This window comes from Heliangelus exortis, chromosome 3 (assembly GCF_036169615.1).
Source record: "Heliangelus exortis chromosome 3, bHelExo1.hap1, whole genome shotgun sequence".
Lineage (NCBI taxonomy): Eukaryota > Metazoa > Chordata > Aves > Apodiformes > Trochilidae > Heliangelus > Heliangelus exortis.
The window spans coordinates 19676364-19703007 of NC_092424.1; the positions used below are offsets into that span (position 1 = coordinate 19676364).

A 26644-nucleotide genomic window follows, 5' to 3' on the forward strand; every position below is an offset into this window, starting at 1 on the left:
TCCTCACAAAGACTACAAAATTATGAACCATAGGATGGCTCCTTAATTCTAGCTCGTGCATCCCGAGCTTTACTTCTGTACACCTCAAACAGAAAAAAAAAATAATCCCTGTAAAGCTTCAAATTTCTAGTTTAACATTACAGTACAAGAGAGATAATAAATTTTGTAGTTACTACCATCAAGAAAAAAAAAAATTCTGATGCTTTTATTTACCCCAGATTCATCTGTGTTGCACGTCATACTGCACATTCACAAAATGTGTCAGAGTGCTTTAAATATATCTGACAAAGCAGAGGCTGAACAGTAAGACTGTGGAGTCACTGTGGATGTACAAGCTCAATATATTCCTCTCAGATGGGTGAATTCTGAATAAGAACAAAACTATGCATGATAGAAACACAAGAATGCACAAGGCTGATATAATAGCCTGCAGAAATGCACAGTGAGTGTTAGAAAGCCATTTGATCTTGCTTCTAGGTCTGGTTGTAACTTTGAATGCTGAATTATATACAGATACTAAAGAAGTTTTACTTATATTAAATTTCCATGTGAATTCTTTCACAATATACAAGAAGGAATACTATATTTCATTTTCTTTTAAAGGCTGATACCAAGCTTGTAAATTTTGTGCAATGAGGCTAAGAACAGACTTGAGATGATAATATTTTTTTAGGGGTGTTTGAATGGAAATTGCAATTGGTCATATTCAGTAACTGCCATTTCCCTGGCATGAATTTGCTCAAACTTCTTAATTTCAAGAAGAGTGAGCATCACCAAGGAAACTTGCATCCTGCACATTCACAGAATGTTTTTTTAGGAACTACTGAGAGGAGAATTTAGGGCCAAGTTGTGATTTGCTGCTCATCTTACAGATTTATTGTTAATTTCTAGGTTTCCCTGTAGTAGTGCTGTCTGACTGTATATTGCCTGTCTCCTGGCATAAGTTTTTACTATAATGTGTTCTGGGACAGGATCATCTTGCTTCCACAAACCTTAGCACAACTGAGTCCTGGCCCAGGATGAAGAGTCTGTGTTAAATATCATAAAAAAGAGCCAAAAAATACTCAGTACTATTAATTTACCATGGACTAGCTGTGAAGAATCAGGAAAGTCACTAGAGTCTCCTAAAGTCAGTATAAGTCTCCTAAATAGGGTAAATACCACCTTTTTTTAATGACAGTTACTTGTTTGATACTCCATATATTAGACCTGTGATGTAGCTGGAGGAATAAAATCTTATTAAAATAAAGGTTTTTCATTGTGGATGACAAAGAAAATAAATGCTGACCGGAAGACAGAAGACAGACAGATTACTTAGACAAGATAGATACTTCCAGGTAAGGAAGACTTCATGAAATCTGGTCTTGACTGCTTCAGTAACTAATCAAAATGGTCTCTGAACCATAGGAAATCACCTTTGAAAGTATACAGAGGAAAGAGATAAAAAGAGAAAAAGAGGAAGGAATCACAGAATTATTGATGTAATCACAAACCACTCTTAAATACTGGAAAGGTTCTGGAACAAATGATTAAGCAAACAATTTTCACCCACTGGACTATAAAAGAAATAAAAAGAGCTAGAAAAATTGCAAGTTGGTCCAATTTCCTTCTTTGATGGAATAATAGGTTTACTAGATAACAGAAGAGTGGTAGATATATATCAGCTTGAATAAGACTTGACATAACTTTATCAAAAATAATGAAAGAAATGGCAAAATCCACAGAATATGTTCACAGCAGACCGAAAAAAATCTGTGATTCGCTGCCAAAAAAATTCTTCCAGAGGAACAAATATCTGAAATATCCTTGGAGTATACATCCTGGAAATAATTCTTATTTTGTGAGTGATTTGAACAATGGAGTAGGACAAGCAAAAAGTGTACCAATAACAAGTAAGGAGATACTTAAAGCATAGATTGAGGCCTAATCCTCTCCTCCAGGGCTCTTGACCAGTATGAAAACAATGGGATATAAAGTGATAAAATGCTCCAGAACAATCAGTATGTCCAAAAGCAGATGAACTTCAGTAAAAATGAGTTTATTACACTTCAGAAGGGGGAGAAAACTAATGACAGGTGCCCAGAAAACAACAGCTATTGAGGCTGTAATGGAGTGGAAGAGATCAGACTTAACAGAACCATACAGTGTGACAATTTAAAATCAAAACATCTCATTCGGGTCTTGAAAGGAGTCCTGTAGAACACAGGCATTGCAGGCAAGACCTCAGCTGGTGTATCCTGTCACCAAAGGCACCTGAAATTACATCATACACAGAGAGTGCCTTTAGAGTAACTTGTTTGCTTGTGTCTGCTCAGAAGCCAGTGTGGTATCAGCAATAGCATCTGTGTCCCTCAATGAGGAAGAAGGAAGGCTCAAATATTTACCACTGATTTAGGAGCTGGGAAGTGGAAGAAAGTAAGTTCCATCAGTGAAACAGGGAAGCAAAAAAATTCTGGTGCCAAAAAAGCACCTGACTGAACAGAGGGCCATTTTATCTCCAAATGGTAGATACAGGAATCTTCAATGCAGCTGCAAATGGCAAAGAAAAAGCTTCCTGTGGGAAAGCCATTGAAGATTACTGTTCATGGCACAACCAAATGATCAGAATCACAGCCATGAGCTAGAGTTGGTCAAGAAGATTTTTAAAAATCTGCAACAGGCTGCCTTTCTACAACAGGAGCACTAGGAATTTCTCATCAATGCTGCTTCAGCAGTTGTAGCCAGGAGAAATCTGGGGCACAGAGAAATTTCTAAACCAATTCAAGTCAGGCTAATAACATCATGACAAAATGACCCAGTGCTGTGCCAAGCACAACTCTTGCTATCCCTGCCAAGTTGTGCCATCAGAGGTACATGGCACTGGTTTTCATCATGAAGGCAGTCCCTGTGAAAGCTGGGAGAAGAGTAAATGCCACGTGCTTCCCTCCTCACATTAATTCCTTCCTCATCTCTCCCACTCAGAGATTGCTCTTATGTTGGGTTATCACTGACTCTGTAGGCAAAGAGCTTCTAACAGCCAGATAACCAGTAAGAGAAACAACACCACAAGGCAATTCTAAGCTACTGTGTTAAAGCCAAATGCAAATACATATACATACATATCTATATATCTATATATATATATAAAAGAGAGAGAGTAGTGAGAGTTGACCCACTGGTTCAGAGTTTATACTCAGAATACAAAATACCTCCTGCCCTCCACAACCATGAAGGCACAATATTAGTATATTATAGCAGGCAGCAATTCCCCATCCCCACCTGGCATGAAAACAGGGACTAAAAAAAGATAACCAAGACACCTAGCTTGGTACATTCCTACAACAATTACAGTCATTCAAGTAAAGGCCCATCTGACTCTGAGGGAGACCAAAAAACAAACAAACATGCACACACACACACAAAAACCCAACTAAACAAAGAACCACCAAAAAAAACCCAACAAAGCAAACTTACTTAGGCTTTGTTTTCTCTGCTTGGACATTCAATCTGTCCTCACAATGCCTCTGAAACCTTGTTTACAATGAAGACAGGTTACAATGGAGCAAGTGAGAGAAAAGCTGGTGGCAGACAAGGTCCAGGAAGGACCTTTTATAAGCTGGAATCAATTCTATCTAGGATATCAATGAAGAAGCACTCTGCAAAATAATTCAAACAATATGAATATTTTCCCAAGCATTTTTCAATGTTTTGGAATAAAGGGAATAAACTTGGGCATTCATACAGCTAAACTGAAATTCTAGTCAGAAGTTACAAGGGTACTCAAAAAATTGTTTCTTTTGCTTTTTACTGAATAATTGACTAAATGTTCTTCCCAGATATGCATTACCATGTGGCAGAAGAGCCAAGGCAACACAGGCTGACTGGAGGTTTGAACACAGGACCACTTGTGAGGCCACATGTGAGAAATGTAAGTTACACTACACTTTGCTTTTGGAATCTAACAAGCTTGTCTGAGCAAATATACCTGCCAAAAATTACATTAGCAACAAGGTATCTTGTGTCTGTGCCAACACAGTTCCCTTCAAACATGGAAATAATTTACCCCACGTGCCTGGCCTTCACTGATGTCTTGAAAGCTGACACATAGCTGTTGCAAATTAATTGGAGTTTTTGCTTTGGATGAAAGGACCAGTCTGCTGACTCGGTGGGATTTGGAGCACATAAGAGGAGAGGCAGAGAGAACTGGGTTTGTTCAATCTCAAGAAGAGAAGGTGAAGGGAGATCTTAAGGTTTTCTTCAGCTTCAACAGGCGCTTTTGAAGAAGACAGAGCTAAACTTCAGGAGGTGCAGGGTGAAAGGAAAGAGGCAACAGACGCAGGCTGTAGCCAAGGAATTCCAATTAGGAGACTTTTTTCCCAGTGAGAGTGGCCACAGAGTGGAGCAGGCATCCAGGGTGGCCAAGGAGTCTCCATCCTTTCAGATGTTAAAAACCCAACCAGCTGCAGCCCTCAGCAACCCATGTTATCTTTGAAGATTGGACAAACTTCAAAACTGACCTGTTGGACCAGGCAGCCTCCATAGGCCCCTTCCAGGCTGAGCTATTCCATGGCTCTCAAAGAACAAGCAGCAAGGCTGGGAACAGTCTGATCTTAACAACAACAAATAAAGGGTCACCTTTTAGCTGTTTCTCTCTGGGCTCCATAGGCCAGCTGGGTATTAAGAAGTATTACTGGATTGCAGATTTGACTCAGAATTTGTTTTGTATGCTGTCAACATACAAAAATATTCTTTAGTTTTAGTGTCTCCAATGGGAGTTATCCTTTATGGGATGCTAATAAATAGCAGGAAGCACTTGACAGGAAAAGGAACGTGAAGGTTTCAGGTTTTTTGCTTGTACTGATAAAACAGAGACCTCCCCTTCTTTATGCTTGTACTGGAACGGAATAACTCTAGGCTGTTGGTTTGGTTTTTTTCTTTGTCTGTTTGCTTGGTTTTGGTTTTAACATCCCTAAAAGCTTCTCAGTGTTTTCTAAAAGCAAACAAACAAACAGAAAGCCCTTACAGGACCTGAGCTTCGTGTTACATTTGTATCCAGCATCTGCAAACTGATCTAAACTAAACCCCTGTTTTGTTGAGAATTAGTTTGGATTCTAAACAAACAAGCCAAGATCCAAAAGATACTCTTAAAGCACATACAAACAAAGCATTAAGTAGGCACTGCATTAGACTTAGAGGCCCTGCACTAATACCCAGTACTTCACAAATACTCTAAAGGACCTGAGTCAAGATATTTTAGGGTTTTTTGCCTCACTTCTCCTCCAGCAAAAGGAAATTGGTATCACCTATTTGCCACTCTGCCTTTCTAAATAAGCAGGACTGAAAACCCTACAGGAAAGGAGCTCTGTTCCACTACAGCATGAACCACAATGCGGTCAGGTTATTGAAAACCTGAAAATATCACTAAAATACCGTGAACAGGAACAGGAGAAAGAAAAAGAGCAGGTACTCCCTTGAAAATTTATTATTGGTTTTCCTTAACTGAAAAACCTGTGACTCTTGGATGACCAAGGCTTTTGTCACTTTTTTATCCAGCACTTTGTTAGTTGAGCCATCCAGATTGTAGCCATGAGCACACAATAAAGATTTCCTTCCTCTGGGGTAGCTGCTTTTAGAAGAAACAATTCCCACTTCTCATTGAGATGCAGATTTAGAAACATGAACCCATAGGATTTGGGTGAGGAACCTGATGGAGGCTACCCTGGTGGGACTGAGATCAGAAACCTGACACAGGAGGACAGGGCACAGTCTAATGCAGAGCCAAAGTGTCAGCTGGTGTCTTCACAATTTGCATAGATCTGCAGAGCTGGTTTTAGATTATTATGCCTCAATCTGCATGCAGATAACACTTTGCAGAGTGTAAATCTAAGCACTTAAGTAAATGTGAAACGCAGAGCAGTCTCATTATGGAAGTTTTCATGATACTGGTTTGGTTTCTCATGCTCTTGAGAACATTCAGATCAGTCCTTCAGGTGAAGAGGCTCCTCCATCCCCCCTCAAATCAAACCTCCTCATTGCCTTTGTCTGTACATTCCTAAACATTTTTATAATCCAGGCTCTGATATGTGCTATCTGGAAGCAATGGCCACAGAAAGAGCTTCTGGCCAGTGTGTCCTGACTAATTTAAGAGAACAAATCCTCCATGGTTGCCCAAGCACCATATGTCAATACAATAAAATCACTGTCTTCTCTACTCAAGGTTACATTTGCTTATGATTATGATTATTTTATTATGATTATTATTTATGAATGTTTATTTCTTGCTGTGAGACTATAACTGCACTTTCTTCTGCTAAAATACATTTTTCCACCCCCAGCCCTTTTAATCCTTTTCTCACCTCCAACCCACTTCTCAGAGCACAGTCAGAAGAGGAAAATTCTCTTGCAGATACATAATATATCATCGTCTTTCTTTTTTAGGAATATTAATAATTGGGCTATAATGGCATGCCTGTATTGCCATCATCTAAACACAGAAGTGTATTTAATGTGAACACCTGTATACTTTTTGTTGGGTGAGGATGCTACTGAAAGCACCCCAAAGATCAGAAGACTTGATTTCATCCTAGTTTCTCTCACTTGCTCTATAATTCTACAACAAGTCTTTTCCTGCTTGTGCCTTCCAATCCAAGACAAAAAATACCATGCTCTGTTTTTTCCAGACTGCTCTGAAACATAAGAATGTAGCAATTCAAATCCATTATCAGTGCAGATTCAAATATCTATTGGTGCTCCTAAGTTTGCAGTGTGCTGCCCTTTCCATTTAAAGGACAGAGTGTCTGTACACACAACATTGCTTTCAAGTTTTGATGATGGAAGAGTCCACCAGGGCTCTGTAGACAGGGACACTGGAGGAACCTACAGAACCTTTTCCCCATGGGCTGCTCTGTCCAGCCCTCTGACCCACTCTTGTCCCTTGGGTTTGCTCTTCACTTAGAGAGGATGCAGCTGTGATCTGACTGCTGACTAAGCACTGGTTTCTTTTAAGTACCACAGTGCTGTAACACAAAATTGAGGCAAACCAGCCCCCCCCTCAGTGCACACAACAGACTTAATTCTGTAAAAACTGCTCTCCAGTGCAATCAGCTACTCCAGAAAGGATGCAGGACTGTCAACACCTGTCCCAGTGAAAATCTACCCTCTGTTAGACTCCTGCCAGAGCAATAATGAAGTTTTCTGCAGTTTCCCATGGGAGTGATAAGTCTTGCCTCCCTGGAGTGATTTTTGATAAAAGTCTGACTGGAGTTGGGATGAATGAAGGCGGCCGCCGGGTTCCACCCACTCTCACAATATATACTTTGTCTAATGTGCTGTAGAGCAATACAACCTACAACACATCTAAAATAAATATTTGGCTAGTTAAGTAATTATGCTGAAAGGTTCCCCTATCTTTATTATACCAGAAAGAAATGCATAAATCACCTGATGTTATATCTCTTCAGAAATTTCCTCACACTGGGGTACCAGGAAGTGATTTTCAGGTTGCAAGTTAGAGTTAAGGGGAGGAAGGAAACGTGGTAAAGCATAGCTTGTTGTTTGGCTTTTGGGTTTTTGTTAGTTTTATAAAATAAAACCCAAGACACGTTAACTATTTACTGATGCTACAAAGATTTGCAACAGAACGAATGCACCTGCATATAAAAGGACAGGTGCACAGCAGCTCTGAGGCATCTTTCAATAAAGATAACATCTTTACTAGAAAGAAACAAAGTTCCTTATTTCCTGTTAAAGATGTCCATGCAATACCACTGCACTTTAATCATAGCTAAATATTTACTATTTTGGAGGAGCTTTCATTTGTGAACCTGTGTATAACATACTCTCATATAACATTCAGACTGTGCTGCACCAACTCAGACACAAGTTTTTATGCAGATTCAGGATAAAATCACAAGCCTTTGTGTGCCTTGGCTTTTTCTGCCTCCATTCACAAAGGAAAGTTGAATCACAATGTAAAAGGAAGACACCACTCTGTGGATTTTTACTTGGACATGGGTAAGAAATTACTCAGAAGTTACTTTTCTATTTTTCCTGCCTAGCTTTTGACCTAAGTTAACTTATTAACTTTTGAGGTAGGGCAAGTAGAGAGAAATGACAAAAAAATCCAAACCAAACCAAAAACCGACCACAAAAAACAAACCACAGTAGACTGACCTAAACAACTCAAAGGCTTCTTGAATAACAAAACATCCACTGTTTGCTTTTTAAAATGTTAAATTCCTGAGTGGCTGGAGAGCTGTCATTTATGCAGATATCACTATTATTTTGCAATACTTTGTCTGATGACTCTGTACTGATCACAAAGTTAAATTCCCATCTAGGAGGACATGAACCTAGAGAGATGAGATGTGAATCTAGGCTGATAAGTTGGAATATGTAACCTGTTTGCACTGGGTAACAAAACAAGAAGCATGGCACACTAAGCATGGCTCTTTCAGTTTCTCATCACAAATTAGGCTTGGTGTTGTCTCATTCCTGTGTCTTAATTCTGCAGTCTGGCTTTCTTATTTTCAGCTGCCACTGACTTTCTCATTGTCTGCTGTTCTGATTTCAAGGCCATCTTTGAAATCAATGCTTCTCTAAAATTGATTTTCATTACTCATCTATTATTTAAATACAGGCTATTTCTGCTATTTTTCTTATATGCTATCATTTTTTTCCCACCTCACGATCAGTTTTGAGCCATCCCATCCTGTATGTCCTCTTGCTTTGCCTTGTGCAGGATCACAGTTTCTGTATTGGATCATTCTGCCTTGTGTTGTTTTTCATGATGAGGCAAACAGACAGTCAAAAACTCCACTAGTTTTGAGCAGAAGTCAAATTTCATCTTCTATTTGCATTTCTAGGTTTCTGGTGTTTTGTTTTGCTTTTTGTTGTTTTTGTTTTTTGTTGGTGTTTGTTGTTTTTTTTTGATCCAATATATTCTTGGACTCTGGTGTCATACAAATAGTTTCAATAATGATAAAATACAGATTTATTAATTTAATAATTGAAGAAATCCTCCTCTAGAGAAAACTGTGGCAGAGCTACATAAAGGATTACAGTCAGGATTTATTCTGTTGCAGTGATTTGGAGATTACATGATTCAGTCAAAGACCATTCAAGCCAGTCTATAGTTCCCCAGGTCAATGCTGGGCAAAATTAACTATAAGTAGTATCCAAACACACTGTTTTGAGCTATCAGATATTTGGGCAATAGTCCCTTTTGTTAGTTTGGCTGGTCAGAAGTGTTAAAAGGACATGATTTTGTAGCTTTTAGTGAAAGGTAGTGAAAAGAGCAAACTATGCAATCTTACATCTTATTTTAGTAGAGCTTCAGTGGAATTTGCTATTGTGACTCAAGGGTAAACAAAGTCACCAAATGCACACAACTTCAGACCAGAGATACAGGTAAGAGGCAATATCAATTCAAGCATCAAGTTGTAGGACATAAGCAGAGAAGTCCATTTATTCATTAGCTGAATTGCCCTTAAATGGTGGAAATATGGGTAAAAGATAGGTGCAAATAACTGGACATTAAAAGCATGGCTGTGTTTTGAACAAAACAGAGATTCTCTTCCTCTGTTGTATTTCAGTTCATTCATACAACTGGATCAGAATTCACTGTTAAACAGCTAGGAGAGTGATGGGATCTACTGATCTCTGTTCCCAAAAAGCAGCCTTTTTGTAAGCATGTGCAGTATATATCAAAGCTGTGAACAGGAAAATGGTGCCACTGAAGAGAACTGCAACATTTATATCTAAGGATTGTCCTTGTATATATATAAAAAATTAGTTTTAAAAGTTAGAGGAGGAAAAAAGTCCATTTAAATTTCCAACATGATCTAAGAGGCACCCTCCAACCCTCATTAAACTGCACTCAGGGGCATGTAACCACAGGCCATTTACAAAATCAAGTCAGGAATTTTGTTAGAAAAGAAACATTGGAACTGAAAATAGTCTATGGACTTAATTCAAAATTTTCCAACCCCCTTTACTATTGACAACAACTGTAGGGGGATGCAAAAAACATGAATATGAGATTCCTCACCTTGCCTTTTCTGTGCCGGTAATATACAATCTTTGCTTTACAGTTTGGAAAGATTTTGTCATCCTGCATTGTCAGGAGGAGCTGAGGATGCTCTCAGGATGGAAATTTCTTGGCACTTGGTCAAAATGGTTGTCTCAGTTTATCAGACTCCAGCCAAGAACTGAGGTAAACATCAAGATACAAAATATCTAATGGTCCTAATAATGAGCATGTAGGAACCAGAGCCATGAGGAAACATTCTGATTGCTGCTGACTTTGCTGAGGAGAAAAAAACCCTAAAAAAATTACATTTGAATCTTAGTATTAATCTATCTCACATCACACAATGTACACTGCACTTGCTTTGCATATCTTTCCATTGTCATTAATAAATGTGCAAATATTTGAGATTTTGGAATTTTCAAAAATTTTCCTTATTAAAACAGCAAGTAATTAGAAAACAATTACAAAGGCAAACAGCAGCATTTAAAAAAAAAAAGCAAGAGTCACTCTATTTCTGGCAGTTCCATAGCTGCAATTTTAATATTTACACGCAGTCTGTTCTCTAAACACATATTTGACATCTCTTTTGGGAACGGATCAAGCTAAAGGATCATTACTTTCTAATGTTGAACCATTGATTACTTTCTACTTATTAATATCCTGTTGCTACTCAGATCTTGCCATCATCTTACAAGACACTGTACATATTAAAACAAATTGGCATTTTCAGTGATGTTAATTTAGTAAGAATGACTTTCTGAAGCTTCGAAAACTGTAAAAAGGTTGATCTATGGTAACAGTTTTCCATAAATTTGTCCTGCAGAAAGGATAAAGCAGTGGAGACTAAATGGAAGATTGGCCAAGTTGTACTATCATTGACCTCACTGTAAATCAGTCCTCTGACTATTTCAGAATTGTATCCTGTGAGGCCAATGATGGGATGATGAAATACAGAAAGAGCAAACCTTCCCTAGAGGTTTTGTTCTCAATTAAAAAACACACACGTTTGGGAAATAAACGAATGAGCAACTTAGATTACTTCCCTTTATAGAATAAAAAACACCTTTTACTAACATTCCCATCACATTTTTCAGGTGCCAAAAAAGAGAAGGGCGGAAAAGGGATCAGTCCAGCTCTTAGGCTTCACTTTCAAAGTTCAAAAGCCTTGGATTAAGTTTCAGAGGTAGGTACCTAGACTATTTTCAATAGATATTCAGGACTAGGAGGAAAAAAATGAAAGTTTTGCTTTCACTCATCAACATGTCTGTGCTTCTCTGATGCAACCTGCAACCTCAGTCTACACATTTGAGACCTCCTATACAAGTACTAAATGGGGTCGGAGGGAAGAACTAATTGCTTACTTAATTTCACTGATGTTAACACCAACTTGCAAAGGACAAAATGAGCCTCTATTTCCGCTATCTTCCATCCATCTGGGAAATGAAGGAAAATCTTGCTATCATCTAAAAGGCCTTTTATACAGAATATGTCGCATCCAACTCCTGAGTCTGCATGAGCCAGAACAAGTGTTTCTGGTAGAACATAGAACTCCTACCACCACAATTCAAGTGCAGATGTAAACAATCAAATAAAAATTTGATAAATCTATTCTCAAGGCATTCTTTTCTCAACTAGAACTATGTTCCTTACATAATTGAATAGCATGCTTCAGCACAAGCAGGTTCAGTATCAGTTTTCACATTAGTACAAATTTGAACTGCGTTTCATCCAACCTCTTAAAATGCTCAAGCTATCAACCATATCAGGCCTGTTTCAGTCAGATACTCTCCTAGTAATTTTGTTTCCCTAAATTGCAGAAACAGGTTTGCTTTGCAAAAATTTAATCGCAGCAGAGCTGCCCACAAAACTGCACCCACCATGCTCTACTCCATATTCCCACGCTTTTTAATATCTGTCATATTTAATCTTTTAATGCAGTCCTAATGAGAGCATATTGGAACACCACAGAACCAGGCTCATAAGAATGTGGTCTTGAAATAAAATGTGGAACAGAAGGAGCATTGTATTACAGCTTCTGTTAATGTTTTAATGGTTGAGAGATTTCCAACATGTTGGCAGCGTCAGGACAAACCAATTTAATAAATTATTAACACTAATCAAACATTTTTATGATGGCAGTCAAAACTTCCTTAGCAGTTAAGGTTAATTCCACTGAAGTTTGACAAAGATGTTACTGTTTGATGGAAACCATGTTTAAAACTACAGCCTCCTTCAAAGCAAAGCCTTACATTGCACTGAGAAGAAATGGTTAAGCAACACATCTCTGAGTACATAAAGAAACAGGGAAGGCAGAGCTACAGTCTGCATCAGCAGTCCAAAAGGTGACAAATAGTAGTGAAATGTAAATTGATTACAGTGTATATAACATGCCTGCCACTACTTGGGAAAGGATAGAGAAAGAGTTACAGGGAGGAGATAAAGCTTGGGTTGTCAATGGGAGAGTGCTAAATCAATATACAAATAAAATCTAAGGATTCCAGGCACTTGACAAGAGGGGTAGAGAGGAAAACAAAGAAGCCTGCTAGTTTTCATGTATTAAACTTTGGAGAAAAGATATTTTAAAACATCCTTTCATTCAAAAGGCAGCTAACAATAACAACAGCAGACAACGCCACATTCCCCAACTCCTCTGGCCCCGCCAGCCACACGAAATCCAGCACAGCAGAAGCTAATGGGGGGTCTGGATTAACAATACAATGTTTCTCAGGCCTTTCTTGGGCCTCCCCTGAGGCACCCACAGTCTATACATCATCAATCTACTGCAAATTGATGTAGTCAGGCTGTGACAAGGGTCAGGTTTCCAGGACCAGCCACCAGGCATGATCTAGTCATTTTGAGTTATCAAGACAAAGCTCTGTTCTGCTGAGCTCTGGACATATGAAATCCAAAGTTCCCCAGACTCTCAGCGAGCTGAAATCAAACCATAGAGGCCTTGCTGTTCTCTTCTGCGCCCACTGAGAAGCCAGCTCACTTTTCTGAGGTGACACTGTTGTTACCATTTCCCTCCCTTTTACAGATAATGCCACCTTGGAAACTGCAAGCTCACAAACAAGTAAAACATATTGATCCATCAGTTTACTATTAATAATTAATACTATTTATTTTATATTAATTATTTCAATCATATTAAAATAGTAACAAGAAAAAACATTTTCAATATATGAGAGCAATGAAGAAAAAAAGGCACATACTGATGCATGATTCCAAATAAGTTTTATTGGAATACAAAAAAAACTTCCTTCACCCACAATATTTTTACTGAATGATTGTACATGGGATCTTGCTTTTATCCATCAACTCACATGCCACAGTTTTTCCAAACTGTGAATTAGTTCACTACCTGCATGGATTTCCACACAAGCTTGTGGCAAGCTGGCCTTGGCTCACAGCACTGGAGCTCCATCAGCTGCACCAAAATGAAGCCCTTCAGATGGAAAGAGACCCAAGGAACAGATTATACAACACACTGAGAAAAGCAAAATGTTTTGTCAGATGCATGCAGCCCAAATTGAAATCACTTGAAAGACCTGTTAATTTCAATGGTGTTGACTGCATCCACACTTCTACAGAAACTGCAGTAAGATTTACACAATACCTATAGGTTTAGCACAACCTAAACTTACAATGAATAGTTCCTGAAAGCAGCTTTCACAGCTGTTGATCTGCCTCAGAAGGATTTAAAAAAGCTGCCATATAGAAAAAAATCTGAATTATTGGATCTCAGCTACCTAAAACATGGCAGATTTCTGAGGCATCCAATATACTGAAGTTAACTGTAAATATTCACAGCTACTTGTGGTCTAACACAGGTGTGAACTACTGGTAGAAAACAGGCTTTTCTATTCATGAAGAAACTTGAATGAAATTCAACATACTTGTTACTTGTATTTGTATGACCATATTCCCCTAATATATATTAGAATATGAAATTCCAAAAAAAGTATCCTAAAAAACATTGCTTAGGCATTTATTAACACAAAGGGAATCCTCACATTAATTCTGTGTTTTGTCTGCTCCAAATGGACATCAAGCTTTGAAAAGCAGGCAAGAGAAGAGAGTAAGCTACTTGTGGTATGAACATCTGATTAACATTTGCTCATAATTATTCATGCAGACATTCTGAAATTTGTCATGGACAGTCTCCAAACACAACGCCATGCATATGAATGTGCACGAAAAGCAAATAAAAAGATGCACTAATATCTTTGAAGTAACTTTTATCTGATGGATGCTTGCAAATACTTCGTTTCATTATTCATGAGTTTTTCTCACTGCCAGCAAACTTCTACAGAGCTCAAGAAACCTCTTTAAATTGCCAGGCAACCTCAGCTCTTCACTAGCCCCTTTGGGCAATGATGTGGCTGGAATAAGTTTCTACATGTACATGATCAAAAATCTGGCTGGTACTCAAGAAGTTTCCATGATCTCTCACTGATGAGTGCCTGCCACTGGACTAGCCAGTGATAAGTTCTTCCCTTTATTATAGCAGTGAACTTTTACACCAGCTGGGATGTAACTACTGAAATTTTTGCAAAAGGTTGCAAAGAACTTTAAGGGAACGCTTGGGGGAACTGTACCACAGCCGTGGTCTGTAGCAGGTAGCCCTTAAGTACACCTTTTTGAAGAACCAATACTTAAGCCTTTTGAAGTTTCCCAGAAGGCAAGCTCTTTAACCTACATCTATTTGCTTATTTTTTTTACATATGTTTGTCTGGGTGTGTGCTCACCCTTAAGTGCCTGTGTAGCACTTTAGGCACACATCTCATCACTTAAAAGCAAAGTAATTATGCTGATATGAATGGAAGTTTGGACAGAGAATTACTGCAGATTTCTTTTAGCTATTACTACTCATAAGTGGTTTTACCTAATAACTTTGCAGGTATTTTGATTTATTCTGTGCTAAAGACAAGCCATGCATTCACATGACTATAGCTCATTATTATTAGTGATATTAAATGGAGCAAGCATTTTCAGAACAGCTGATAATAAAAATTAATATACATTTTGGAAGTAAGCATCAGCACTTTATAGAAATACTGGTTCACCTGAAGCAACCTGTGAGTTTAAGTTGCCTTCTGTCTATTTTTTCATTTTGCTAAAAGCCACAAGGAGCAACAATTTTTCCCTTCAGTGGACGTATATGCAAAAATATGCTTGAGACTAAGGAAGGAAAAAAAAAAAAAAAAAAAAAAAAAAAAAAAGAGATAGAGAGATCCTCCCAAAATGGTTCCAAATCACACCACTTACCCATTTTGGTACTTGACTATGTGTACCTTAATGATACACCAGAGGAAAGAAGTACACAGATGTGTTTCAATTTACAGATGCAACTGGTGGGCTGTTCAAATGCTGCCTGTACACAGAAGCCCATGGATGAGCTCTGCACTGCTGACCTCCATTTAAGATACCTGCTGCAGATTCACCACTGCTGAGAGTGCTTTTTGGCTGTGATCAGTATTGAAGGATCAAGGCTAAAATCCTCATTCACAGCAGAATGAAATTTAAATCATCATCCAGACATTGAGTCATTCAGACCTCTCACATGGTAGTGGAGCACATCAGCACCATCTCTCCCACCTAGAACTTTTGCTTCCACTCCTCCACTCAACTGCAGAGCCCCCTCTGACAAAACTACTTCCTCCATGAGTGGGAAATCGTTTCTGACTACTCTCTTGGAGCATAAGTGCTAAAATTCAGCCCCAAGCCAGGCTGCTCTAGTGCAGACTAAAGCCTGGCTCTAGTCTGACTGCTCTCACCATCTACAGAGCTGTTACTGCTCTCTTCTCCCTAATGTTAAAGTTCAAACCAAATGCTTTTCAGTGTAAGTCAGCTTTTTGAGCAATAATAAATCAGAGAGGCTTGCCTGTGCAGCACACTGGAGAGAAGCTTCTAACACTCTTTACATGAAAGTTCACTTACTCCCCTCTTAGAACAATGCTGCTCCTCTTTCCACTTCAAGACTCCCACCCTTCTTTGCTTCTCTTCCCACCTATCTTTATGCGGCTGCTTTTCCAAGGGCAGACCAGAGCTCCATGCAATTCTCTGAATCTCTTCTTTTCAGAGAACAAAAGACCTCCCCCGATCTAAGAGAACTGATGCACTCTGCTGGCTTCAAACTTTAAAAATATCTCTCTGCTGAAGCAGCTGTTGAATAATTTATACTTCTTAGAACTGAGCTGAGTGTATGTACATTTTTGCTTTGATATATATGGTAGAGTTGTTTTTGCTTCCTTTCCATTGCCATCTTGTTTTTCACTTAAAATTCCAGTGTAGGAAATTCTGAAGACTTCAGTTTCTGGGAAAATTATTTGGGTTTTGGGAGCAAGAGAAAGAAGGGGAGTGCAATTTGTTTGTGAGCTGGTTTTTTTTTTTTTTATTTATTTAATGAAAGGAAAAATCCTGAACAGCTTGCAATTAGCAGCTCTGAAAAGTTATAGTTTCTTCAATGGCACACAGCATGCCAAGTAAACCTACAAGAGATTCCTTAGCTTAACATGCCTGGAGCTGGATACAGTTCCTCTAAATCAAAGCACAGCTTGCACTAACAGTTGCAGTGTGTTAGTGGCTGGATGGTTGCTTTATGAAGAATTATAAAGTGACACAGCAGTCTGGTTGAAAAAAAAAAAAAAGCCAACCCACACCATGCTTTGATGTTTTTAACCACTAACTTCAAGAGGACCAACAGAGACCTTCCTGTTTTTATTGCAGCCCCTCTATCATCCCTCCCCCTGCTCCGTCCCCTCCTCTCCCACTGTTAGATGGGGGACTGTTATCTTTCAGTCACTTTGTAAGCTTGACTTGTTTACAGACTGAATGTCTCTGTTTATAGGCCTATATCAGAGAACAAACAGGGCAAGTGCGACTTCCTAGGAGCTGAAATGCAATGCTTTTTTCTCTTGGGCAAGCAGGAATGGCAAGGGAGGTGGGAAGGAAGGGGAGAAGAGAAATCCTGTAATTGTCCTTCTCCTTATCCCTCTTCCCTCCAGGTTAAACACACACACCTGTATGGAATCAAGGTATTTTAAATGTTAGCTTACCAAAAGTCCATGGAAATGCACAGCAATTATCTCAGTAAAAACTAAGGTCCACTTCAGAATCTTGCCCACCAACAGTCAAATCAATTCTAAATAAGGATTTCTCTTGAACTGACTATTTTTGAAATTTTATACTTTGGATCTATTTAGATGTTAATTTGAGGGACCTTAAAAGCTTATATCACATTTTACTGGGGACATTTAAAGGGTGTCCGTGGGGTAATTATAAGCATACACACTGTTATGATGAAATTTTAGAAACCATTAAGGCATGAGTTTGGATATGCCTTCTTATCTTGAATAATATTTTACCTCAGGCATAACTCCAGTCTAGGCAATAAGGATAGTCCTTATTTAGGTACTCAAATGACATGAGAGACAGTTTGCTTATATTGTTAATGGGAGATTTCTTTCAGTTCTCTGTGACATTCAGGTTATAAACACCCCAGAGGAAGTATGGTTTTATCCTTACTAAGGGTATCTTACTCTTTACACTGGCAATTTTTACTTTAATTGTAGGATTCATTTTTATAGGTATCAGGTTTCAAAAGGTTTGCTTTTGTACAAATGTACGTTTGGGACCACAAGGGATTTTTAAGGAGGGTACAGAGAAACATCACCGTCATTCTCACAGTACTTTATGGTGACACACTGGGTCAGCCAGTTTTGAGCAAGGCTCTGTCTAGGTTTTCTCTTGTAGGCTGCTCACCAAAAGAGACTTTTAAACACGGCTCTTCCTTTGACAGCTGTGTCAAAGCAGAATATCTGGTCCTTGGTTAGCCATAGCCCAGTTACTCTGTGATGCTGCAAGGATTATGAGCAGCAGCAATACTCAGTCCCCATCTCCGAGACACGGCTGCTCCTTGTTCCTCACTGCTGTTTCCATGTCAGAGCTGGCCAGGTCTGCACTGTAGCTCTCTGGTCCCCATCACAATCCCCTCCAAAGTGCTCAGCAGCACACAAGAGCAAACGCCTCTCCCTCCAGGGACAGCACTGTACCTACCTCCCTGCTTCTAATGGGAGGCAGGAACAAATGATGCCAGCACACACCTCTGCTGTGCAGTCAGACAGCCCAGTAAGAGCTGTGTCAGCTCAAAAGGCTGAACTTTTGAAAAAAAAGCGAGAATTTGGTCTCCAGATAGAGTTCATGTACATATTAAACACAGCACCCACATGGACTTTACCTAAATGTGTCCTGGTGCCACTCTGCCTCCTTGTAACAGCAGAACTGTTCCTCCTGAGCACACCTAGCATGAATACACCCAAGTGTTCTGGCCTTTTAGCTTTTTCCTGCAGCAGACCCCCTGCATCCTCCCACAGGCAGCCAGTCCCACCAACATGCTGTCCTCCTCCAGTTTCAAGTCTTGCCTTGCAAAAGGTGCAAATTTGTGCCCTTGTCTGGCATCCCGTACCCAGGATGCTTCCTCAGCTCAGACTGCCCAGAGCACTATGTGAGCTGTGGGCTTCTCCCTCTGTGGTCTCCTTACTCTGGAAGCTGAGGATAACAGCAAGCTCAGTACACACCACTCCTGCCAAAAAGCAAGCAGTGAGTGAGGAGACAAACCAACCCTTCAAAGAGAGCCAAAGCCTTCCAGCACAGCTCAGCATAAAGGGAAGGCAGATATTTGTGGCCAATCTGTTTTGTTTTAAACTGAACTGTTTGGGCCATCCATACTCTTTCCAATTTTTGGACTCATCTCAGAAAAACAGAGGAAATTAGACTATACGTGTAGAAGGTGGGTTTTAATAACAACCACTTTTTCCCCCTAGAGACCAAAAGCTTATGCTTGAATTAATAAACTCTTTCCATTAATCACGAAGGACCTAGGATAGATGCAAGAAAATTTAGGTTTTTCCTCATCATGCATAAGCTTCCTCCAGCTCTTCAGCAGCTTCACATGGGGATGATGAAGCCATTTAGACTAACAAAAGACCTGGCTTGAATCCTGGACCAGAATTTACATGCACAATAATTTCTGGTTTTAGCATTCAGATATGATTAACTCTTCTTCTGCCCCCTTTTACATGTGACTCCTTTAAGATGGCTGAAAAAATACTGTAATACTTAGTTTTATGTACAGAAGTGAAGCTAAATTTGAAACACATGTTTCTATTCAACATAGCCTGCCAGGAACTGTAGATGACATTTTCCCCTTACTTAAATATTCACAGATCCCATTCTGACATGTATAATTCTACCTGCACTGAAGTTTTATGGGTGTTATGGATCCTACTATGTAGAGAAGACCTAGACAGTCTGACAGGACGCTTAGTGCTTTTTGCAGCTCTAATCTCTACCATGGAAGCCTGTGGCAAATCAGACAACTTTTTTTGTCCTGGTAGCAAAGCCTTCACAACCCCATACAGCCAGAGAAGAAACAATCACATGCTATTTCTCATGGTTCCAAGGATGATCAAAATTGAACCTGAAGGTATGAAACTATATGAGATTTAGATATATTCACAAAGTGAATGTAAGTGCATTGATACACCTATCTGATTTTCAGAACAAAGAGAATGAACAATTCAAGCCCCCGGTCTCTAAGCAGGTAGCACCGAATCAGCATTATTCCTACAGCTAATAAGAGCTCAAGACATTTCACAGATGCACAAGGACATTCACCTGCAAGTCTTCATCTTTCTTACTCCTTATCACAAATTCTAGCTGCATTGCCTCTCCATATCAATCATTACACTCTAGTCCCTCTGGGAATTGCTACCTTTCCAAAAGTTGACCTAAGTATCAGCATCCAGGAAAGTCCCTGAGCTGATACATCTCACACAGGGTAAAGGTACGTGACTTAGTCAGAGCTGGGTGGGAAGGCTGACTGAGCACAGGCTTCCTGAACTCTGCTCCTGTTAATACCATAAACCACCAATTTCCATCTCCATCCATACATCCCCTTCCCCCCTGCCTCTACGCCTGAGCAGTATGCACCACAAAGTAGGGTTCACAGGCAATTAAGTTTCTAAAGCATATAATCACGTCAGAAAAGTAGAGTTTTCTTTATGGCATTATTTCCTGAGCTACTTTGCCCTCTGAAGTCAGCACAGGGAGAATATAGGACTTGGAAGCTTTTCCCAAGAACTCAGGTGCCATCTGTTATTTGTGTTCCTGCACATCTACAGTGATATTCAAGACTACAGAAAGGATCAAAGCTTTGACTCTCCTTCTGGGAAAGGGCTGACAGGCATCAGGGCTGCAGGTTTCTTTCCAAATAATGCCACTCACCTGTCCCAAGACGTTTATGGATGTACTGTGCCCTGCAAAACTTATTTATTCCCACATCTTGTGAGCCGAGTCCATACAAACTCTGGAGCAGGGAACTTCCCATCCCCCTGCCTCAACTACAGCTCTTTACAGTGCCTGGGACTCCATGGCTCTATTACAATTCCAGCACTAATTAACAGCCCAAGCAGGCTTTCTGACACAGTTGCCAGGCCAAGTTCTTTGCCTTGTGCCGAATCAGTTGCCCTGCTCAGCTTTAAGTTCATAACTTACTGCAATGTACTAAGTTACACCTCAGAAATTTCAGAGGCATGACTTCCCTCCACAAGTTACTTTTAAACAATAACAAGTCATCATATGCCTGTTCCTGTGCTCTGATGAGCTTTGAACTTGAATAAATGATTAATCCTATTTAGAAGTAACTCAGCTGCTTTAACTTTGTCTTTCCATGAAGTGCCACTTTGACAACCTCTGTTGTGTGCATTCATTGCAACTTTCACACGCTGTAAATTAAGAACGTTTACACGTGCAATTAGTGTTAAATAAATGCCTGAAGAACTCCTTAGGGATTAAGCAATTAGATGGCATCATGGAGTACCCTTTGTACTTTTGAAGAAAATCATCTACCCATTTTGCACAAATTGCATACTGGAGTAACCATTGTGCTAGCAGGAAGTGTTCGGCCAAATTGCCACCAAATGCAGCCTTGAGTTCATCTCATCTTCTCCCCATCTCTCCCCCACCACCTTGAGAGAAACTAATATAGATAAATTGTGATAAAGGTAGTATTATTAAATTGCTCCCTACATTAAAAAAAAAAAAAAAAGACATTTGATTTAAGAACTTGAATTTTTAATCACATAGTTAAATTATTATTTTTTTTAAATCTGTCCAGAAAAAAAAAAAAAAGGGGGGGGGGGGAGCATTTGCATAGCCAGTCACAATAGAGACTAAACCTTTTCATATCAGACAATTATTTTATGGTGCAAGGAAACTGTAGTCAGTATTATGTGGCAAAGTATACATTCTTAGAAGGAGAAATACTTGGTGCACTAGAGCACCTTACAAGTGGAGCAAGTATTTCATGTATACACTGTGCACACACACACCTAAAATCACAGCAGTCATTTGCCCTGCAATTTATATAGCTAGTATTCACCAAAATAATTGGTTAAACATTCAAAATAAAGGTGATGGGAGAGAAAAGGACAATGATTTTTTTTGTGCCTCAAAGTTCGAGGTTAAATTCTCATTATCACCTGTCATTCACAGGCAGCCTGGGGAAGAGAGGACACCTCACCTTGATAAAATTGTACCTAGCACATCGACTTGGCAAAAGATGCAAGCACAAAACCCAAAAATCAAACAAATAAACAAACAAATAAACAAAAACAAAACCAAAAAAACCCCTAAAAACACAAAACCAACCAACCAAACGAAACAGCTTTGGGAACAGGGTGAAGTTTGAAGTTACATTCTGAGTGCTTAAGTCAGCAAAACTATAGAAACATCGTCCTGACACCAGGACAGGGTTCTCTGCTCATGGCAGGGTGTCCTCCACCCTACCCAAACGAATCACTGCTCGCAGAGGTCACCTCTCAAGCCACACACACTGCTTATAAAGAAACCCATCGTAGCCAAAAACTTCCCGAGGCTGGTTAGTGCTGGGACCCAAGGAAGGTGGTGTAAGCAGTAAAGTAGTTGAGGCTGCATTTCAAGGGAGGAGGGGGGACCCTGTTCACAGAGGAGAAAGACTTCTAAGTGCCAAGCATTAAAGAAAAAAAAAAAGAAAAAACGCCAAAAAAATCACCAAACAAAACAAAACGCAACAACAAAACACGAAACCCAACCACCAGCCCGCAAGCAATATAAAACAGCTGCAGGGAAGTTGTTTTTCCCCTTGATGCAGCATACAGGAGCGGTTTAAAGGCTCCGCCTGTGCATCCCAAGTCACCCCCGGCAGGAAACCCCAATCTCAGGACTCCAGCGCCACCTTCTTGTCAAGGAATTTAGTGGCAGGCTCTGAACACGGCGACCCAGCGCTGCCAGAGCTCGCTGGTGACAAACCCCGGGCGGGTTTTGGGCTGGCACCAGAGGTGAGGCTCAGTTTGCCCAGCAGACGGGTCCCGCATCCCGGCCCAGACCCGCGCCCCCCGGCCCGGCCCGGCCCGGCCGCCCCACCCGCAGCGTGGCACCGGGTCTCCTCCCGCCCCTCTCTACCGGGATAGCCGAAAACACATTTTTACAAAGAAGGCAGCTTAAAACTCATGGGAAGCTATTTTAAATTAGACTCAACCCAGACTCCTCCTAAAAGGTGCACTGATGGTTTAAGACAGACTTTATGCTGGAAAAAATAAAGTGAATTTACTGCTGTTGTTTTCTTTCAAGTAAAAGAATATTTTTCCCCAGCAGTTTTGTTTAATCTGAAGCAAAATGTTTCTCTCATAAATAAATCTTTCCATCAGCAACTCAATGCACTGTTAAATCAGTGAAAGGAAGACCAAAACAGCTCCCTGGAAGAGAGGCTGAACTCCTCACCACTGAGCCCTTCAACCCACCAAGGAGCACAACTGAGGGGAGCCCACTGGGAATCCCATCTTCTCTTCCAGTGCTGAAAGACTCATGGCTGTAGTTGGTGATTTTGTCTGTGTGAATGAATGATCAACTTAAAAAAAAAAAATCTCAAAGAATTTCAATTATGAAGTGTGCCAGCTAGGTGTCCTCAAACACTGGTGAGTTACAGGCACAGTGCAGAGCTGGCATCAAGAGAAGGGAAGATTCTGTTCTGTTTTCTCAAAATGCATTAAATATGATATGAAAAGACATAATAGTCCTTATAGTGTAACTTCTGAGACTCTCCACTTTACTTCTTTGAAGCATCTGTCACCAAGGGCTATTTCTGATACCATCTACAAGTTTGTTTGTGTTTGTTTGGTTTCTTTAAAAAAACCCAAGAACAATAACAAAAAACAAAACAAAAAAAAACCCACAAAGAAATCCCCAAACCAACCAAATAAAAAAACTCAACAAACCAATCCCCTGAGCCAATTTTGGGTGCTCTTATAATTTAGTCAATATGCCATCAATATATTTTCACTTCGAACACCAGGTAGGCCAAATAAGAGCCTACACATTTTCATACATCTCTCTTCTAATTTCTACCTCAGATGTATGTGGAAAAAATGAAATCCCAAAGCAAAATGCTAAATATTTTTGTTCCAAGTATAACTAATGAGGAAACCTAGTCTAAATGGATTTTATTTTCAAATCCAGTTTTGCCTCAGATGATTCAGAAAACGTTGCTGGATACTTATCCAAACAAACAAACAAAAAAAGAAAAAGAAAAAAACCAAGGCCCTGAACATTTTGAGGCTTGCTCTCCCCTGCAATCCTGAGGTTAGAAGTGGAATAGCAACAACTGCAAAAGGATGTGACCTTTTAATCACTTCCAGGAATTTGGAGCTTGCCTGTCCTCACTGCATGGATTGAAGACATTCACCAAGCGAAGAAGAAAAGAAGCAGAATCAAAAGGAAGCACATGCTGAGGTTAGATATCCATGTGTATACAGGGAAAAATAAAGATTTCTCAGGGTAAATAAAGAAGTTTTTATTATACTTTGTAGCAGAATTGGCTGCATGTGGTGCTAAAATCTGTCTCTCACCTATATACTGAGCCCATACCATTTTCCTATGAATTTAAGCAACTTATGCAAAGCTGTTAAGAGTCAGCTGCTACTCTTAAAACTCCCTGAGACTGCAGCCAGATTGTCAGTGTTAGCTTTTTATAGATATAAAATTTGCACATACATATAAGCCCCCCTGCACTAGTTGTTAAGTACAAACGGAATAAAAAATGCAACGGGAAAAATAAAAAGGCAAAGAGAGAAGACACGTGAAGAAACACAAAAACAACAGCTGAGAATTTGTAAAATAAAAAAAACTGTGTGTTTTCAGCTTCTGAAAACTCTTGAAAATGTTGATTATTGTTGTGAAATATGACTATTTCACATCCTCTGCCTTCATCTCAGGAACATTCAGTCCTTATGCACTTAGCTGCTTCAGAAGAAATATCAGTTAAGCTCTCCAGTGAGGGTGCACATTTGCCTTCCCTAGCACTACTGCCTGTGACATGCATTTCCCTCGTGCAACACAGACCAGGAGTAGTCACAGTGCCATGCCCAAGGTAAATAATTCCTGCCATACAGCCTGCAATGGCACAGCAAGATTTGGTGCTACTTCAAATGCAGAGCAGCAATGATGCTGCTGTGGGGTGCTGGGGGAAGGTGCTGAGCTTCCTTTTCTCCCATTCGTGCTGTTGCTCCCTGCTCACCCCAAATCACTCTGGCAGTCTCCAGGGGAGGCAATTACACTCCTGGAGAGCTCCTTCTTCCCTACCCAGAGGATTGCTCCAGTGGCTGAAGCTGAAGCCTGCCTTGACCCTGCCCAGTTCCTGTTAAAAGCCTGTATGCATACATACGTATATGTGTATATATTTAATATCAATTACAGGGAAGACAGGGCAGTCTTTCAAACTTCCAATATGTCAACACACTGTACAAACAGGAAGCACCACTGCAGCAACAGGTCATTAAAAAGGACTGAAAACCAACCAAGAATCAGGACAGTCATCAGAAAAATTTGGGGGCGGGGGGAAATTGGGCCTTTTCACCACAGCTGGCATATCCTAAATCTCACATAGTTTTATACCCTCACAGAAGAGATGTGTGTGATTCATGGAACTACCCAAGCAAACAGTGTTATAAAAAATAATGTCTTTTCATGCTGCCTTTTTCTACAGCACCCTCCCTATCACTTAATCACCTCTGCTGTATTGCTCTCCCCTCCATACACACAGCACTTCTACAGAGGGTGAGGAGAGGATGGGTTATGGATAGAGCCAGCTGAGAAAGCAGTTTTTCTCTCCTTTGGTAGGAGCCTTTCCATGGCAGAAGCTCCCTGAAAGCAGCAATCTGCCTTCCCCTCCTTGCAGGCTTTAAGCCCTTTCCTCTCCTTGCCTTCCATCTTGAAACGACATTACAAGGGAAGCCATGACCAGTTCATTTCTGAAGCTGATGTGGGATACCCAAGATAGACTGACAGCTGGAGAGAGTATCCAAGAGGGGGGTCAGGGGAGCTGAACTGAAGAACAACAAAGAAAGCAGCTCTGACCTCACCGAGTTCTTGTTCACTACAAAACGTACCCCCTGTAAGAAAGAAAAGCCCAGCATGTGCAGAACTGCTGTGAACACTCTAATTTAGAAAAGATCCTCACTGATATTTCCTATCCCATCCACCAGCTGAAGGTGACATATTCTAGTTCACCAGTAACATCTGAGTGGCAGCTCTATTTTTTTTTCCATTTTTAAAAAAGTAAAATCAAAACCACACTCCTCTTGAGTATTCACCATTTTATATTCCAAGCTGCCCCAATGCAGCATGAGTACACATACAACCAGCTATGTTTTTTAACATCTGCTTTTCATTTTCCTAACAGGAAACCAACACAATTTCCATGACAAAGGAGGATTCTGGTGTTATACTCTCATTTATCTTTCATGCATATACTTGGCACAATTTGATCTTTATTCTCTAGACAGTTAAGAAATAATCTAGGAATTATTGCTTCTTGACAATACAAACAAATAAAGTTATCTATAAATAAACCACAGCAAGGACAGGGGGAGGATCACTTCACACCCACATAGGGACTGCCTCAGGGCCAGCTCTCATTTATTTTTTGACCATTGCTGGGGATCAGGAGGTCACCCTCCTTTCTGAGCAAGCCTGCATGCAGGGAAGAGGGGCCCTCACACAAAGCACCCCTGAAGAGAGCAGCTGATTTCCCACCTCATTCAGGAAGCATCTTGCTCCATGCCCCATGGAAAGGCAACAGCCACAGGGCCAGAGTCCCTGACCCCTGCTCCTTCCAGGCTGGTGGGGTGCAGGGGTTTGGTGGCACTGAGGCAGGCAGGAGGTGACATCCCAGCAGGCAACCCCCCCTCCCCGGTACCACGAGTACTTGCAAACTGCTGCTTAGCAGAGGGAAGGAAAGGTTTTATGTGAGCCGAGTTTACCTCCACCCTACAAATTTCAGTTTGAAAAGCCAGGAAGTGTACAAGTATTTAAATAAATTGTAGGCACAAAAGCACTGCTTCATTCATGCCATACTTACATAGGGCATTCTTTCTAAAGCTGACCAGATGCTCTTTTTTTTCTTTTCTTTTCTTTTTTTTTCTCCTTTCTTTTAAATGTAGCATTTCCCCAAGGCTATTCTTGTTTGCCTTGGGCCTGATCCAAGCAGCTATGGGAGGAAACATCCAGGACACATATTTACTTCTATAGATGTTGAAG

At 40.1% G+C, this 26644-nt stretch overlaps 1 long non-coding RNA gene across 1 annotated transcript in view; it reads right to left on the reverse strand.

The window, feature by feature from the left end:
• LOC139794231 (uncharacterized) overlaps window positions 1–20609 on the reverse strand; it is a 106218-nt gene extending 85609 nt beyond the window's left edge. The window contains exon 1 of the long non-coding RNA XR_011725045.1: window positions 20297–20609. This is a non-coding gene — a long non-coding RNA (uncharacterized lncRNA). The remainder of the gene's footprint in view (window positions 1–20296) is intronic.
• Window positions 20610–26644: the final 6035 nt, after the last annotated feature.